Genomic DNA, 17081 nt, shown 5'->3' with positions numbered 1-17081 from the left:
AGTGTTAACTGATGTTATCAGTTAACTGATGACAAGACCTAATGTTAACTGATGATATCTAGTATTTGGGCACCAAAGGACATGCACAGAATGTTCATAATAATCAAAACCTGGAAATGATTCAAATGTTCGTTAACTGCAGAACTGACATAAATCACAGCATATTTGTATAAGGAAAACCTGTACATTAATGAAAATGAACCACTCATTGCTTCTGACAAGGATAGCAACACATCTCACAGCCATAATGTTGAGCAAAAGAAGCCAGACATAAAAGAACACACTTTGTGTGATTCTATTTACATAAAGCGCAAAACTAGGCAAAGCTAATCTATGATGTTAAAGGTCAGGTTGGTGGATAGAGAGAAGGGGTAATGACTAAGTCTGGGGACAAGCAGAGCTTTGGAGATCCTGCCAACATTCTACTTGACCTGTGTGGTGGCCAATTTCTTTGTTTCTTAAATGATAATTAATTGATCTATTCCCTTATGATGTATATGTATGTCACGTTTATTTTTTTTTTAATTTTTATTTATTTATGATAGTCACAGAGAGAGAGAGAGAGAGGCAGAGACACAGGCAGAGGGAGAAGCAGGCTCCATGCACCGGGAGCCTGATGTGGGATTCGATCCCGGGTCTCCAGGATCGCGCCCTGGGCCAAAGGCAGGCGCCAAACCGCTGCGCCATCCAGGGATCCCCTGTATGTCACGTTTAATTAAAAATGCATCTTTTAGGGGTTCCTGGGTGGCTCAGTCGGTTAAGCCTCTGCCTTTGGCTCAGGTCATGATCCCAAGGTCCTAGGATCAAGCCCTACCTTGGGTTCCCTGATCAGCAGAGAGCCTGGTTCTCCCTCTCCCTCTGCTACCCCCCGCCCCCCCCCCCCCCCCCCCCCGCTTGTGCTAGCTCCCTCTCTGTCCTTGTCAAAAAAAAAAAAAAGAAAAGAAAAAAGTATCTTTTGAAACAGATTTGCTCTTTGTAAGATAGCTTGAGACTATGCTGTGAAATGTCCTAAATCCTGCTGAGTGAGAATAAACAAAGAGCCCCACAGTTAGGACACCAAAATTTAAAGACAGTAGGTCAGGAAGGCTCAAGGAGCTGTGTTCTGGGAAAAGAGCAGTCCCACTGGGATTTCCCCATTCTCAATGGATGGAAGTCATACTTAATTATTAAAATAGAAAGCCTCCCTAGGGCTTTGATATAAGAAATAAGAAATATATGTTTAGTCTTTGCCTCTGGTTCCTGGTACAGAGCTCCTAAAACCATTGGAATTTCCTAAGCACTAGGAGTGATAAGAATATCTTTTGTTATTCGTAACAAACTCCTTTCAGCCTTACCTGAATTTATGCTAATCATGTGACCCCCTAGACAGCATCCAGATGGTTGGCTGCCAGAGGAACTAATCAATTGATCAGCCCCAGACTCTGACCTCGGAGGAGGGAGAAGGAGGTTGGAGGGAGAGTCAATCACCAAAGGCCACGGTTGAATCAATCGTGCCTCAATAACAAAATCTCCATAAACCCCCTAAACTACAGGGTTCAAAGAGCTTCTAGGTTGATGAATGCATCCATGTGCTGGGAGAGGAGCTCACCCCAATTTCATGGGACAGTTGCTCTTGTACTTGGGATCCTTCCAGACTTGCCCTTTATATCTCTATATCCAATTGTTCATCTGTACTCTTCATAATATCCTCTATAATAAATTGGTAAATGTAAGTTAAGTGCTCTCCTGAGTTCTGTGAGTCTTTCTAGCAAATTACTGAGTCTGAGAGGATGGTTGTGAGAGTCCCCAATTTAGAGCTAGTTGATCAGAATTATAGGAGGCTCAGGATGTAGAACTGGGGTCTGAAGTGGGGGCAGTCTGTGGGGCTGAGTGCTTAATCTATGGGGTCTGCACTAACTGAGTAGTTACTGTTAGCATTGAATTAAATGACAGGACACCCAGCTGGTGTCCAGAGATGGAGAATTGGCTGTTGGTGTGAGAAGTGTTCTGTGGGAAGAAATAGATCTTAGCAGTCTTTTCCCATTTCTCTTTGCAACTTGAAAAGCATAAATGCAAGGAGCTCCAGAACTAAGGTCTAGATGGAATGTGGAGAGGGCATGTGGTACATTCCTGGGCTCTGAAACTGGATTAGTGGGCATTTGGCTTATTTCTTACAAGACTCCAGATTTTGCTTCCTTAATGACTTGAGAGTTACAAATACATTTAAAAGTTCTTTCTGACCTGTTCCTAATATTTAAGCCCATTCACTTTACTTGTGTCTTCAGTCAAAAATGCAAAAACGGCAGATAACAAACGGACATCTCTGATAAATGTAAAATGCATGTCATATTTTACACTTCGAAAATGATAGCCAAGGGGCACCTGGCTGGCTCAGTCAATAGAGCATGTGACTCTTGATCTCACGGTTGTGAGTTTGAGCCTCACGTTGGGTGTAGAGGTTACCTAAAAATTAAAACTTAGGGATGCTTGGGTGGCTCAGTGGTTGAGCGTTTGCCTTCGGCTCAGGGCGTGATCCTGGAGTCTGGGATTGAGTCCCACATCGGGCTTCCTGCGGGGAGTCTGCTTCTCCCTCTGCCTATGTCTCTGCCTCTCTCTGTGTGTCTCTCATGAATAAACAAATAAAACCTTAAAAAAAATTAAATCTTAAAAAAAAAAGAAAGAAGGAAAAAGATAGCCTAGTGATTATTTCAGGAGACCCTTCCACCCCCTATGATGTCCCGTTCACAATCCCTAGACAGAAACCACATCGGTGGGGACCATTCTTAGGAGCATTACAGAATTCCGACACAGGCCCCTAGGGTTTGGGCAGGCTGGCCCACTCACTTTTGTGTCGTAATGCCTCATTCTCTGTTGCACTGCCATTCCAAGTAGTGCAGTCACCTACTCCACCACTCCACGGGCTTCACGGAGTGCACTGACTATTTATCTGACACTGCAAGGGCTCTGAGTCACTGTGGAACGGGACACGCAGTTCCTGCCCTCATGGAGCATAGGGGGCAGAATTCCAAGGTCTTGAGACTTTCCAGGTTTCATGGCAAAGCTTTTGTATGCACACATTCTCACCCATCCTGCCGGATAAAGACTGGGTTTTGCATTTAAGTACCATCTTTTCTTAAAAACACAACAAAATGAAACAAAAGCCACTAGCTAGGACAAAATGTTTCTCTAAAATTTACCCAAACAAGTCATATGGGATCCAGCTGGACATTTAAGAAAGCCATGACTTAAATCTCTGACCTCCCTGCAGTTCTACTGTTGGCTTGAACGTGTATGTATGTACTGACTGCCGTGGAAAGGTGATCACAAAAACCACAATTCTCCATCTTTCCTGCATAAAGGCCTTCTGCAATGTGATTGTGTAGCTCTTCCCTTCGAGAAGGGTGCCTCTTTTTCCAGCTCTCAGATTGGGACTGGCCTATACTTGCTTTGGCCCAGAGTACAGTGAAAACCTTGCATGTGCACTCTCACTCGCTCTCTCTTTCTCTGCACCCTGCCAGCTGCCAGCAGAACAAGCCTGGGATAGCCTACTGAGGGATAAGAGGCCATGTGGAGGAGAGGCAAACTGTCCCAACTGAACCCATGCTAAACCAGCCAGCTCCCGTCAGCCTGGGAGCTGACCACATTCATCCGAGTGAGCCCAGCCAAGGCCAGAAGGACGAGCTGGCTAAGCCCAACCCAAACTGCTTACACGAAAGCTGCACCCAAATAAATGAGGGTTGTTTAAGCCATTCCGTTTCGGGGGGGTAGTTCATTATACAGAAAAACCGAATACACTAGCCATGAGCTGGCTCAAGGACAGGGACCCCTGGAGCAGAACAGCAGCCAGCCCGTAATGAGTATTCTTGTAGGTATTCTTGAGTGAGTGAAAGATTAACTGGCCCTGGGAGAAACAGGGAGGAACATCTACTCAGACCTTAGGAATCTCGGGATCCCTGCCTCACAACTGCTCAGAGCTAAGATCTAGTTCAGGGGCACAGTGCCCAAAACACAAGGGGACTTTGGGCTCATTTCCGATTTCTGAGGAATTAATTACATATATTCATAGACTCTTATAACACCTCTGAGAGATGCCACCATTGAAGCAATACTTGAATACAGACATATACACGGGAGTGTGACACACACACACACACACACACACATCTTGCACTCACAGATGAGCCAGCCAGTCCGCAGCCCAGCCTATGAGAACACCTATTCTCCTCCCAGCCTCCCCTTGGTATCCCTGCCCTGACTGCAGTAAGAGAATGCCCTAGGAAAACTCCCTCCCCACTGCTAGCAGATTCATCTTCATGAGGCAGGGAAGTGAGCCCTCTCCACCAAAAGTTAGTCCTAATGCAAAGAAACTCAGCATAGCACACAGCTGACAGGTCATTTTTTGCCTCAAATCTGCTGTACCCAACTTGTTTTTTATTTTTTTTAATAGAATGTATTTTATGGCATTGCGGAAAAAATTAATATGTTTGTAAAACAATATACATATGCCAGTTGTCTCCCAGAGGTTCTGCTGTTGGGGATGAATACGCCTGTGTTCTCAGCTAGAACACAGCCCCCTTTCATGATGGGGAAAGGCAGGAAGCAGGTCTCTCCAAGACCATTTCTCCTCAAGAAGCTTTCCCCCACTTGAAATCACAGCCTATTACCTCATGCACGATCTGCAATGGAGGGCCTCTTACCACACATTATTTTACTAGGGAGTATTTCTTTGTTGCTTCATTGCAGCCCTAAGACACCAAACTGTTGAGAGCCCACAAATGGTTCTGTTTCATTCCATGGAAGTTCTTATCATTTCTGGTTAAATTCTGGCACTGCATTTATTTTCTGTCTTTCATCAGCTGTTGCTCACTGACCATTGTGTGTAAGGGCTAAAGGAACCAATATTTGCAGAGTTTTGCCAGAGTGGCAGCTGGCAGAGGCCAGCGTGAAGGCAGGTAGTAGGGTGGGAGTGTTCTCTCATGGTTCTCACGGCCATCTCCTTACAGCCCCAGCAGAGGCCAAGACTGATGTGGCCCATGGGTAAGCAGAACTCAACCCAAACAGGCAGCAGCTAAAAAGTATGAGTGAGGGATTCTCAAAATCTTCCAGTACCTCAGAGTATTTTTTTCTTTCTTTTTTTTCTTTGAAAGATTTTATTTATTTATTCATGAGAGACACACAGAGAGAGGCCGGGACATAGGCAGAGGGAGAAGCCCAATGCAGAACTCGATTTCAGGACCCCAGGATCAGGACCTGAGCTGAAGGCACACAACCACTGAGCCACCCAAGTGTGCCCAGTGTATTTCTTCTACCTCATTGCTCACACTCCACTTAAGTATATCACCAGGGGCATAAACAAAGATTACTTTTTTACTAGGGTGGATTATATGCCAGGCTTTAAAATATTCAAGTGGCCCAGCTGAAACAGCATCACATATTTTCTCTTCCCTATACCTTTCAAAATGAGGAAACACCACAACACATTTTTTAAAGTATGTGTGTGGGTGTGTGCATGCACGCCATACACACACATACAACTGGGCTTGATGAATATGAATTTTTTTAAATGCAGAAACTGTATTAAACATCAGGAAAAGTTTTTACAAATAACCACCATGCATGGTAAAGGACATAATATTTTGCAACAAGTTTCAAAATCTCGTTATCAGAGGAGAAACAGAAGATTCTGGAGCAGAGTAGAGAAGGGCAGATTAGAGACGGGTAGCCGTCCTCACCCTCCAAAAACTGTACTGAAGAGTCAGCAAATCTCAGGCAGAAGCCAAGCAGATGGCGAGAAACAGACCAGTAACCAGCAGGGCTGATGGTTCTTGATGGAATCCAAAACGCTGGGACTTCTTCACCTTGTGCAGGTGAAATAAATCTCAACATAGGGCATTTAACCTTTCTGAAGACAAAGCAGAGCCCAGATATTTTAAAGCAAACAGAAAAACAAAAGTAAAACTACATATGCCTTCAGCTGAGTCATCCCCTTCTAGCGACCATTCCCTCTTCTGGATGAAAGGAAGATGCATGTAAAAGGCAAAGAACCTAACTTAGAAGAAAGAATTTACAGAACAGGGGCACCTGGTTGCTCAGTTGTTGAGTGTTTGCCTTCAGCTCAAGTCATGATCCTAGGGTTCTGGGATCGAGCGTCACATCACGCTCCCCACTGAGGAGCCTGTTTTTCCCTCTGCCTATGTCTCTGCCTCTCTATCTCTCTCATGAATGGATGAATAAAACTTTAAAAAATAATAAAAAATAAAAAAGATTTTATTTGAGAGAGTGTGTGAGCATGAGCAGGGGGAAGAAGGGAAGGGGAGGGGCAGAAGGAGAGGGAGAAGCAGACTCACCACTGAGCCCAAAGTGAGGCTCAATCCCAGGACCCCAAGATCATGATCTGAGCCAAAGGCAGACACCAAACTGAGCCACCTAGGTGTCCCAAGAGATATACTTTAAATAGAACCATATAGGGAGGTGAAAGTAAAAGTAATGAAAAATATATACTATGGAAAGACAAACCAGCAAAGAAGACTTTAAGCCAAAAAAGCAATACTAGAGATAAGGAAGGTCATTTCATAAAGATAAATGTTTCAATTACCAGGAAGATATTAACTTTTAAATATGTACTTAACAGAGCTTCAGAATACATGAACCTAAAAATATGTGAACTAAAAAAACCCCCACATAAATCCATGATCATAGTATCCTAAATCATAGATCATAAATACCTCTATCACTAACAATAAGAGCAAGCAGACAAACAGCTAAGAATATATATCTGGAAAACATGCTTAACTAATAAATGTGGTCTACTTGAAATATATAGATTACATCCATTCTTTTCAAATAAACATAGAATACTTTTACAAAGTTGAACATAAATACAATGTCAACAAACTTTAAAGGATTAAGTTCTCTAGCCATAGTGAAATTAGACAAAAAATTACTAGAAAATGCCTGTATTGCATAGATATTAAACAAAATATTTCTAAATAACTCATGGGTCAAAGGAGAAATTACAATGGAAATTAAAAAATATTCTAACTGAATGATAATGAAAAGTGACATACCTAAACTTGTAGGAAGTAGCAAACACTGTGCTAACAGGGGAAGTTATAGTTTTATATCTATGTTAAAAAAGAAAAGACTAAATATCACATTGATTTCAGAAAGCCGGGTAAGGAAGAATAAGTTAAACACAAAGAAAGTAAAGGAAGGAGGGCCCCCTAGATGGCTCAGTCAGTTAAGCCCCAATTCTTGATCTCATTTCAGGTCTTAATCTCAGGGTTGTGAGTTCAAATCCTGTGCTGGGCTCCACACCAGGCATGGAGCCTACTCAAATAAGTAAGTAAGTAAGTAAGTAAGTAAATAAATAAATAAATAAATGGAGATTATAAAAGAACAGATATTAATAAAATAAAAACCAAACATGCAATAAAGGATCAATGTAGCCAAAATCTCGTTCTTGGAAAAGAACTACTGATTGATAGCTCAAAACATTGATAAGACCCTAGCAAGACTACTTCAGAAACATTTAGAGAGGACACAAATGAAAACATCAGGAATAAAGAGAAGCATCCCCAAAGATCTTTCAGATATTTGGAGAGATTATAACAAATTTATGCCCCCCCAAATTCTTTTTTTAAGTTTATTTTATTTTTTTAAGTTTATTTACTTTCTTTTAGTAATATCTATACCCAACATGGAGGTCAAATTCATGACCCTGAGATCAAGAGTCACATGCTCCTCTGATGGAGCCAGCCAGGTGGCCCAAATAAAAAATTCTGATGAAATAGATAAAATCCTAGAAGAAGCTCATCAGAAATGCCACAAGAATAGAAACATTTTATATGCCATTAACTATTCATGAAATTGAATCTCACTACACACAGAAAACTAGGCACAGGTGACTTTGTCAGTGAATTCTATCAAATATTCAGGAATATAATTCCAATCTTACACAAACTCTTCCCAGAGAGCAGAAAAAGAGGAAATACTTCCCAACTTATTTTATACATCTGCTGTAACCATGGTACCAAACCCTGGCAAGGACATGACAAGAAAGTAGTTTTGCAGACCATTCTCACTAAACATAGATGCAAAAATCATAAATAAAATATTGACAAATAGAAACTAGTAATATATTTGTATTGATAGGCTGAATAATTAAGCATTATATTAAAAGGATAATATATCACATCAAGTTAGGTTTATCCCAGGAATTCATGATTTGTTTATTTATTTATTAAATTAGTGTAATTAATAATAGCCCTAAACCTGAGACAACAAAAATGTTCATCAACAGTAGCATGGAATATTCCACAGCAAGGAAGAAGAATGAACTACAGCTTCATGGAACAACATGGGTGTGTCTCACAGACATAATGTTGGACAAAGGATGCCATACATAAGAGTACATCCTTCAGGCTTCCACTGAATAAAGTTTAAATAGGGAAAACATAGCTTATGGTCATGAAGTCTGGATATTCTTAGGAAAGCAATGACTGGAAGGTAACACTAGGAGTGTTTTCCATATAAATCAACAATATTACACGTTGTTAGGTTGTCACTCAACATAAATACAGTAGGCATTCATTCTTCTTAAGATGCTGGTACTTTGAAATATTTGAGAAAACATTGTTTGATGTTACGCATGTGTCACTTACATTAAGCTGTAAACCAGTTGCTGCTGACATTCCAACTAAGAATTCATAGTCCAGGAGTGTACAGTTAGCATTCTCATTGGGAAACTCACCCTCTAGATGTGCCTACTGTAAGTACCTCTATTATCTGTGTCTTGCTCAAAATCACAGGTAGCCTAATTAGTGCCCTGGATATCTGAAACGGCTATTGGCAAAATTAGTGGCCTAGTAACTATGATGGTACATATTAGAAATGGGCTCTCATTGGTAAAATGGAAGGTATTTATGAATGGGGATTGGCTAGGGATATTTGGGAGACACTTCTCATCCTAACATGGACAGGGTAACTCCAATGTATACCTTGATGGTGCTTGAGACTTAAACCTTAAATGATCTTGTTTGGGAATCATGTGTTATGCACGGGAATGACGGCAGCAGCATGCATCCATGCACTGGGTACAACCACCCTACTCTTACAGCACAGCATGTCAAGCCCCTCCCAGCCCATGAACCCTGAGAACAAGGAACTCTGCCTTTGCATACCCTGCACACATCATGCTGCCTGGCACCTAGCAGACACTCTCTAAACATTTGCTGAGTGTACAAATGAGTCAGTGACAAGGTGAATTAGTGAATGGTAGGAGCCCATTCTGAGAAAGCTTGACTCGGTCTGGAAGTCCATCAAGCAGGGCATTATTTGATTAGTGACAGTAGCAGAGAATAGGGAAGGAGCTCCTAGTTCCAGCACTGGGCATAATCAATGTCTGCTGCATTCCTTTTCTTATATAATCTACCCCATGAGCTTAATTAAATATATCATGAGGTCAACAAGCACATAGAATATGGGCAGTACCCAAGCCATGTCTTCTCCCCTCACCCCACTCCTCTCCTTGTCTCGCAGGAATCACAAGTCTCATGTAGAATGTTAGAGCTAAGGATTTGGGAAAGGTCAGTCCACTGTGGCTGTGGGTAGACCTCCCTTGACTGGACCCTTATGATCAGTGTGACAGTATGAGGTGTGTGTATGTGTGTGTGTGTATGTGTGTGTGTGTGTGTGTAGGTTCTGCCTTCAGAGTCCCCTGAGCCTAGAGCATCTCTGGGCAGCCTGAGGCCTCAGACCAAGTGCTTCCTGTCTCCCCAGGTTCTCAGGCCAATATCCCAACTCAGAAACAGGTTTTCACCATGTCACAGTTTTCCCAAACCTGTGAAATAGGGACAAGAACACCAACTGTTTACCAATAGTCTACCCCTGGAACATTATCCCACGCCTGTTTTTCTTCTCATGAGTTAAGAGTAAAGTTTGTTATTCATTGAATTTCAACCCCACATTAAGTTCTGCCCACAAGCTCAAAATGCCCAGCTCTGTGCCTGCTAAGGTGCTGGTTCTCTCACCTCCCCTCTGCTTTCCTGTGTCCACACCCTCCTTAATCATCCAGCCCTCCTTCTTGGCTTCTCCCCTCTCCCACGCTCTCTCTGAGATCTGTGCTAACACAACACGGGGCCTTCTGATGAAACCAACAAGTCCAGAAAATGTAAACTTCATGGGGAAAAAATCAGGTCATCCCCGGGTGTTTATTTTTCACTGTTACTTCAGGAAAACGGAAGAGCACAGATGGAGAGGACTCCAGTAAAAGGAGGAGGCTTGCCACTTTCCATCTCCTTCCACATTGTTGCATTTCCAGAAGTCCACACATACCTTTTCCCTCTAGTCTTGGCTACATAGTCTTTAAAAATAGTAATTCTGAAAAAGACAACCAGAGGAGCCAGAAATAACCACTGGTTCAATGAACCTCTGAACAAATATGGCAATACTGACAAGGAAATTCTAAATCACTTGCAGTTCTCATGCTTTATTCTGTGAAGGAAGTTCAATCCAAAACACGAAGACAAACAGAAATTGATGTTAACTTAAGAAAACAAAGAGAGGGCTTTAGAAGTGAGATAAAAGAGCAAAGGAACACTGAGAGAACAACTAGTTCATGGGGGTCTTGCACTGCCCCAGTTGCTTTGCTCTCCTTGGGCTTCACAGGCCCCTGGAGGAAGCACACAGAAGAAACAGATGTTGGAACGAGACAGCAAAAGTGCCTGCTTTTATATTCTGGCCCTGCTGCCTCTTGGCTCTGTGACACAGGTGAGTTACTGAACTTCTCTCTACCTCTGTTTTCCTATCTACAATTTAAAGCTAGGCATTTCTGCCCTCAGCTTGGTGCAGATTAAAGGAGACAGTATGTGTCAAACACCTCTCATGGAAATGTTCTCTATTTTGGTTGTGGTGGTGGTTTCATGGTTGTTTAAACCTGTGACAACTCAGAGATTTTTGTAGTTGCAAGGGGCACTTCACTGTACGCAAAGTAGACCTCAATCAAGTTGTTGAAGAAAGTAGACAAAAGCAACAAAAAAAATTGCTCTCAGGACAGAGATGGCATGGAGCAAGTGTTTGGTTTTCTGACAGCTCAGTGCCTAACTTGTTTCTACAGCTGTGTCAGGCCGGGGAAGGGAAGAAGAGAAGCTGTCTATTTGTTGTCAGACTCAGAGGTAGGAGGGTGGGGGCTGGTAGGGTGAGGTCAAACTGGGTATCACTCACTTTCCTGACATTATAGACCAGAAAGTATAAATAGAACCCACGGAGCGTGGGGTGGAAAGTCTTAAAGTCTTTCCGAGCCTATCTCAACACTTGGCGGATGCCCTTTGTCAGGGCAAGTTTTAAAGGAGAGACAAGGGCCAAATCACAGAGGAAGTCTACGAGTCTTTCATTTCCTGGGTCATCTGCCCTATGTTCCTCTGCAGCAGCTGTTCTCTCCCAAGCCAACCACAAAGATGGGATGAACAGCTGTGCCTGGCACTGCGGCAGAGGCCACTGACCGCTGAGTGCTGACATCAGGAGCACGCACAGGTGGTGAAGGCAGCGTGTGGCCAGGGCAGTGAGTGTGCCCAGGGAGCCAGAGGCTCCTTGGGAAAGCCACAAGGGAGGCTCCATGGGTACCATCACTGGGGGCACATGGCCAGGAGTGGCCTCTTGGAGGGCTGGGAGGTCGAGACTGTTTGTAGAATACAGGTGACCAGAGAGAAAACATAGTCTTGAAGATGGACATGGGACTCGGCATACTAACAAGCTCAAAGGAAAGCAAACCTAGCATGTTAGTCTGCTGCATACATACTTAGGGAGCAAAGCTTCCAGATTTTTCTGTAATTAGGGCAACAACCAATTATAGCTAGATACTGAGAACATTAGAGAGGTATGACAGATATTTTCTGCTGCCTAGTGGGAAGAGAAACCAAAATGTGTGGTTTTGGGCAATAGAATGGAGGGCTGAATGGCTGGATCCAGACCTGGTCTCTAGAAACCAAAGCTAGAGAGATACAACATGCAGAGGGAAAATATGGAAGTCAAATAAGTCCTCACCCATTTAAGTTAATGGTCAAGGACAAACTCACTGTACTTAGGGGAGAGAGCTTGCTACCACCACTTGAGGCTGGATCTTAACTGCAGTGAACACACAAGCTAGGCAGCATGTGAGCCAGGCACCTTCCTGCATCACCCAACTCCACCCACCCAGGTGTACATGCCCCTAGGGTTCATTCACTCATTCATTCATTAGAGAGAGAGAGGGAGAAAACCCATACATGAGCAGAAGGGAGGGGCAGAGGGAGAAGCACACTCCCTGCTGAGCAAAGAGCCAGACTCAGGGCTCAATCCCAGGACCCTGAGATCATGACCTGAAGCCAAAGGGAGATGCCTAACTGATTGAGCCACCCAGGCACCCCAAGGGTTCATTCTTGCTCATCATTACAACTTTTAAATTTCAGCAAGCTCATCCAGGCCAGTCCCTAACTTACTAATGGATTAAAAAACAACTGCTGCTCTCCAGAATTGGTCTACTAAAGAACTGTGTTCTCCACTGGAGTAGTGGGTGCTGTTTATGTCCTCTCTGTGTCCCCTTTCCCAGGCCATTGCACCCCTCCCCCAGCTGCTGTAAGCATTGGCAGCCAATGGTGCCAATGGTGTCTGCTATCCCCTTCTCGGGAGAGGTGCCTTTGGTAGAATGGGAGCCTCACTTGGGTGCCACATGCACACCCTGCCACTTAAGCCCCACTAACCAATGACAGATGCATATGGAGGAACTCAGGGCTGGCCTCTTTGCTTCCAAGTGGGACCCACCCTGTGGCACAATTCATGAGATCAGGCAAAGGGAGAATGCCACTGAGGTCACAGCCTATCCTCCCCTCACCTATTCTGTTTCCCTATCTGCTTCTTCCCTCAATAAACCACATCTGAATACCATCTGAATAAGCTCTGCTTCTAGAGAATCTGACCGAATATGTTCAGCCAATCTTCAAATATCTATACAATGCCAACTTTGAATAGGATAGTCCTCATAGTAGTCTTGACACCTCTAAGCCTCCAGAATCTCAGATACCAAACTCATCAGATCCCGGAGTTCTTTTAAGTCTTAACTTCCAAGGAACCCATGCCTTGAGGCTCTCTGGGCCTGCAGAGGTCAAGAGGGGAAATTAGGGACAGGGACCCTGTCATGACCTCAGCAGAGGAGCTCCTGAGGCAAGATGTAGGGGCAGGTTCTACCAGGGGGTTTGGAGTGGGCACCAGTAGCTCACAAGGAAATGAAAAAATATTGTGCAGTAAGGGTAGGGAAGTCCCACATCCTGAGGGCCTGAGGGAAGGAGGGTGAGTAGCCAGGCCCCAGTACAGAGAGTCAAGCAATCCCTGGAGGAGTAAGGCAGCTGTGACTCCAGCTTCTGGTCTCCAGAACCTGTGACATCTGCTGGCAAAGACCAACTTCTCACTCAAGGAACAGAGAGTTATAAGTCAGAGAGTGCCTTTGGTTACTTGTTGTAATAGGCACTAGAGTCAACAACCTACAAGGAAGCAGGGAGGGAGACAGAGTCATGCACAGAGCCCCTTAGATCCCATCAACGAGGGGGCCTGAATGCCCTCCTAGACCAGAATGAAGGTAAAAGGGAAAGAATAACACTCCTTGAGCCCATTCATGTCACAGGTCCCATCCTACATGAGGCACCTGCAGGAAGCCCACAGTGGAATTCGTGAAACTAGTATCCATGGTTTCATATGAGCCAAGTAAGACTCAGGGAAGTCAAGAAAATAGTTCATTTTCCCTTCTTTTCTGAAGCCTTCCCATTGTTGCTTTACATAGACTGAAGTCTCTCCCACCTTCAGATAACAAGAGCAAGCAAGCAAACAAAACGAAGCCACACAATCTCTGTGGTCCCCTGATCCTCTTCCAGCTGCGTCCTATGTCTCTGCCTAGTCTTCTTCATGAGCCCCAGAGATTTGAGAATGAATTGTCTGCTCCCCACCCTCTTCCTCGTTTCAACACATTCCTCTACTCACAGCACTCCACTCCCCATGTTCACACTGAAAATACAAGGCCACCAGAACCTTCGCATGCTGTGAAGCCAAGGCAGATGTCTGCAGCCTTTCATATGATTGAGCATTCCCACCAACTGGAAATGCACGCTTCCTTTAAAATTTCACCTTGCTTCCGGGAACCCTGGGTGGCGCAGCGGTTTGGCGCCTGCCTTTGGCCCAGGGCGCGATCCTGGAGACCCGGGATCGAATCCCACGTCGGGCTCCCGGTGCATGGAGCCTGCTTCTCCCTCTGCCTGTGTCTCTGCCTCTCTCTCTCTCTCTCTGTGACTATCATAAATAAATAAAAATTTAAAATTTCACCTTGCTTCCCAGCCATTCCTTCCACTGCATCATCTACTGCTTCTGTCTCCTTTGAGGCACCTGGTTTATAGAGTTGCCATTGGTGTTTGGGGCAGTTTTGCTCCAGTTTGTACACATAGCACCTGGGTCCTGCCATAGAAAGGCATGTGGAGTGGCCAATCAGCCCCAAGGAAGAGCTGTTATCCAAACCCACCTGGGGCCAGCTCCAAACCCTTCTGTGGCCCACTCTCCCAAGATGACTCTTCTCCAATGGAAGCAGTTCCCTCATCACAAAAGTGGATGTTCACTATAAAAATAAATGTGCAGGGACACTTGGGTGGCTGAGTGGTTGAGCATCTGCCTTTGGCTCAGGGTGTGACCTGGGGTCCCAGGATCTAGTCCCACATCAGGCTCCCTTCAGGCTCTCCCTCTGCCTGTGTCTCTCTGCCTCTCTCTGTGTGTCTGCTATGAATAAATAAATAAGATCTTTTAATAAAATGTGCAAAAGGGAATAAAATCCCAGGTGAAGACAGTCTTGTAACACATACACACTCCTTATAATGACACAGCTAGTTTAAATGTTTAATCTACAGGGCATCGAATACGGTAACCGTTTGTATACTCAGCCAAGTCCAGAAACCAGAATTCCTGTCCAAGAGCTGAAAGCTCTAACAGCTCTGCCTTTCCCTGAGAAAATAAACACCATTGCAGACACACAAAACCTGCATTTAGTTCTCATTAGACTGGGGCCTGTAAACAGCCCATTTGGCTGGTGGGCGTGGCTCCTGAGATGGCCAGGCTTGAAGTTCACCAGAAATAAAGCCAGCTCGTTATCAATCTCAGGGTGGGCATGGGTCTGTTTTGAGGTGACATACTTAACAAACAGCAAGCTCGGGTCTTATGCCTGATTTCCCCCTGCAGGTGAGTGATCAGTATTGGCAAGGAGCTCCTGCCACAAAACAACAGCGATGTTATAATGATGAGGAAAAGTGCTAGAAGATTGCTCAATAAATACTTCTAGCACTTGTCCACTTGTAACTTTTGTTGTTAGTCTGCAACAAGACACGTAGATACACTGAGAGGATGTTTTTAGAAGTTTTCACAATAATTTGGTGGGGAATTTTATGTTTATTTAATTTAACAAAACTAGTATTTGTATTTGAAATATCTTTATTTTAGCTTTTTAAATAAGATTTTATTTATTTATTTATTTATTTATTTATTTATTTGAGAGAGAGAAAGAGACCATGTGTGAGAGAGACAGAGAGAGAGAGCATGAGCCCAGGGAGGGGCAGAGGAAGAAGCAGACTCCCGCTGAGTAGGGAGCCTGATTTGGGGCTCCATCCCAGGGGATGCGGGGCTTGATCCCAGGACCTTGGGATCATGACCTGAGTAAAAGGCAGATGCTTGACTAACTGAGCCACCCAGGCGCCCTGAGGGAGAGAGTCTTAAGGAGACTCCTCATTGGGAGTGGAACCCAAGTCAGGGCTCCATCTCAAGACCTGAAGGTCATGATCTGAGCTAAAACCAAGAGTCAGGTGTTTAACCGACTAAGCCACACAGATACCCCTATTTTAGCTTTATATTAATTGATTTTTACTGTATTTTGCTAAAGTATCAGTCTGCTAATACTAGAAAACAACTTTTAATGGTCCACAGAGAGTTTGAGAAGTAGTGAAATAAACAATTAAAAAAAAAACCCTATTCATTAAAAGATCCTCCAAGAGGAGAAAGATAAGCCACAGAATGAGAGAAAATATTTGCAACATATTATGAAAGTTTATGTAAAAAGAAATCCTACATTATGTAAATAACTTGAATCATTTAGAAAAATGGGCAGAAGACTTGGATAGACATTTTACAGAGGAAATGCAAGTGCCTGTTTAACATGTGGCAAGTGCTCAACCAGACAAATGAGTATTACAACTAAGTCAACAAAGGATAGTCACCAGATTGGCAAAAAGGTACGAGTCTCCCAATTCCGAAGGCTGGTGAGGATGCTGAACAACAAGAACTCTCAGGCAAGAGAGTAAAGTGGTTGGAACACTTTAGAAAACTCTCTAGCAGAATCTGCTCATGCTGAAGACACACCTACCCCACAGGCAGTGAATCCACTCCCAGGAACCAGCAGAAAGATGTTCACATGTGAACTCAACGACTTGGATGAGAACAATCATGGCAGTGTAGCTTGTGATGACCACCAAATGAAAACAAGCCAAACGTCCACCAGCATGTTGGAGAAATAAATGGTGCTGTATTCACATTTAGTAAATAGCAGTGAAGACAACAAACCGCAGCTTAGGTGACGACATGAATAAGTTTCTCAGACAAGACAGCACCCTACTCTTGTCATGGTTCCCCTGTGGGATCTGCAGGACGTTCCAGGGACTGACTGTCCAATAAATTCACTCACACTGTGGTGCTGGAGTCATTGCCCTCCATGGAGCCAACCTCTGCTTGGTCCCCAGATATCACGGGGGTGGTGGTCAGGAAGTGGTCTCTGAAGGAGTCCTGGGGTAAGAGCAGCCCTGTGAGGTCAGGGAACAATTCAGAGTCTGGCATGAAGCCATAAGCCCACGTCAGGAATGGGGAGGCCAGGTCAGGCTGTGGCTGAGGACAGTGATTTCTGCTACTGGGAAAATCCCCAAGAGACTGGGCTGAGGTAGGATGAAGAAGCCTGTGACTTCCAGGTATGACAATAATGGAGTGAGGACATCTAGGGGAAGAAGATCAGGTTTCTGATGCTCAATGCTCACCTGGAGTCTTTTTAGTCTCAA

General features: G+C 44.0%; 1 protein-coding gene across 3 annotated transcripts in view; it reads right to left on the bottom strand.

The window, feature by feature from the left end:
* SUSD5 (sushi domain containing 5) overlaps positions 1 to 17081 on the bottom strand; it is a 91649-nt gene that overhangs the window by 11159 nt on the left and 63409 nt on the right. The window lies entirely within an intron of this gene.

Source organism: Canis lupus, chromosome 23 (assembly GCF_003254725.2).
Source record: "Canis lupus dingo isolate Sandy chromosome 23, ASM325472v2, whole genome shotgun sequence".
NCBI lineage: Eukaryota > Metazoa > Chordata > Mammalia > Carnivora > Canidae > Canis > Canis lupus.
The sequence above is the reverse complement of the archived record's forward strand: the minus strand, read 5'-3'. Positions and strand labels throughout refer to the sequence as shown.